Source organism: Cebus imitator, unplaced genomic scaffold (assembly GCF_001604975.1).
Source record: "Cebus imitator isolate Cc_AM_T3 unplaced genomic scaffold, Cebus_imitator-1.0 Scaffold275, whole genome shotgun sequence".
In the NCBI taxonomy this organism is placed as follows: domain Eukaryota; kingdom Metazoa; phylum Chordata; class Mammalia; order Primates; family Cebidae; genus Cebus; species Cebus imitator.
This window is the reverse complement of record NW_016107590.1, coordinates 1,671,093-1,673,165: the sequence shown is the minus strand read 5'-3', so window position 1 is coordinate 1,673,165 and position 2,073 is coordinate 1,671,093. Positions and strand designations below refer to the sequence as shown.

The 2,073-nt window shown below is 45.8% G+C and overlaps 1 non-coding gene across 1 annotated transcript; it reads right to left on the bottom strand.

Annotated features, from left to right (window-relative positions):
• Nucleotides 1-1,265: 1,265 nt before the first annotated feature.
• On the bottom strand, nt 1,266-1,370 carry LOC119467296. Its single transcript, XR_005195832.1, has one exon. It is a non-coding gene; the product is annotated as a U6 spliceosomal RNA (small nuclear RNA).
• Between the last annotated feature and the right edge of the window lie 703 nt (nt 1,371-2,073).

Sequence of the window (2,073 nt, the reverse complement as noted above, 5' to 3'; positions counted from 1 at the left end):
GCGCGATCTCGGCTCACTGCAACCTCCGCCTCCCGGGTTCAGGCAATTCTCCTGCCTCAGCCTCCTGAGTAGCTGGGATTACAGGCACGCGCCACCATGCCCAGCTCATTTTTTGTATTTTTAGTAGAGACGGGGTTTCACCATGTTGACCAAGATGGTCTCGATCTCTTGACCTCGTGATCCACCCGCCTCGGCCTCCCAAAGTGCTGGGATTACAGGCTTGAGCCACCGCGCCCGGCCTCTGTTTGGAGTTCTTGTACTTCAGAAAGGACAGTGGGAAGTGGAAGATGACTATATCATCTTTATTTTACCATAAGCCAGAAATTCTGTGTTAACATTGAAATAATATCATATTAAACCTTTGTACTGTATTATATTAAATTAAATATTCTCTGGTCACAAGGGGCTAAAATCAAAAACAGCTTAAGCAACAAACAAACAAAACAAGGGGTAGAGGCATTACTATAATACCAGAGCAACCCTGAATCCAGGGAAGAGTGGGAGACCAGGCTCAAGAGGACAGAAGCCAGGGCACCTCTGAAAAGCTCTGTGAGCATGTACACATGCAGAGACCTTCTCCTCAGAGTGCTGCCTCAAGCACTTCTTGGTCAAAATGTCTACTTCCTGGAAAAGAGAAGCTTGTTGTTCACTCCTTGCTTAGGGGCCATCTCTGGACCAGTGAGCCAGGATGATAGGGTAGACCACACAGCAGCAGCAAGGCTGAGAAGCATCCACTCCTGAGGACACACCGGGAAATTCTCAGAGAGAACTGGGGGCTGTCCATTGCCGACCACACATAGACTTTAATGTTATAATCATGTGTTATAGCTAAAGGCAAGTTTTGCTTATTTTCTATACTACAGTGATAATCACATTAAATGATATGCTCTTTACTAACATTCTATTATCCAGGCTTTTTTTTTTTTTTTTTTTTTTTTTTTTTTGAGATGGAATCTTGTTCTGTCACCAGGCTGGAGTGCAGTGGCACCATCTTGGCTCACTGCAACCTCTGCCTCCCGGGTTCAAGCAATTCTCCTGTCTCAGCCTCCCAAGTAGCTGGGACTACAGGTATGTGCCACTGCACCCAGCTAATTTTTGTATTTTTGGTAGAGATGGGGTTTCACCATGTTAGCCAGGATAGTCTCAATCTCTTGACTTTGTGATTCCCCTGCCTCAGCCGTCCAAAGTGCTGGGATTACAGGCGTGAGCTACCGCACCCGGCTTCCTTTTTTTTTTTTTTTTTTTTTTGTTTTTTGTTTTTTTTTTTTTTTAATGGACGCGTCACACATTTGCATTATACTTGCACAGGGATCATGCTAATCTTCTCTATATCATTCCAATTTTAGTATATGTACAGCCAAAGGGAGCACTATAATTAGGCTTAGACTAAAAGAGTTTTGTTTGTAAAAGAGGTTGTTTAATATCATTCTCTGCACATGGCTTTCTAGCTCAGGTGAGCTGAGTGCATACCATTGTAATCATCTTACAACCCCCGCTGCCTGAGCTTGGTACCTGAGCTGACAGCCACAGCCTTGTGGTGACTCCTGACATGACCTGCAAGCTCCATCTTGCTCTGCTCCTCTCCAAGCCCAAAGAATGCGTAGCTGGAGCTCCTTTCTCTTCTGGAGATCTCAGGGGCAGAGGAAATGGCAGCAGGCACATGGGCCAGAGGCCTTCAGATAAAAGCCCTGCATTTTTCAAAAGAGTTTTGGGGCCTAGACCTCAAGAAAAGGATGAGGTTTCCCTTCACTATTTCCCAACTGTCAGTGAAAGTCGCCTCTCCCACGTGGCCTCCTTTTCCTGCTGCCATCCCACCTGTCCTCTGTAGCCTCCCTGCTCCCCCATGTGTCCTCCTGGATATACCTCCTTTACTTACATTAAGGAAAAATACACACATAAATTAATGATCTTATTTTCAACTAGATGTCTTTTGTGAGTAGTACACAGCTTATAAGAAACTATACTTTGCCGGGCGCGGTGGCTCAAGCCTGTAATCCCAGCACTTTGGGAGGCCGAGGCGGGTGGATCACGAGGTCAAGAGATCGAGACCATCCTGGTCAACATGGTGAAACC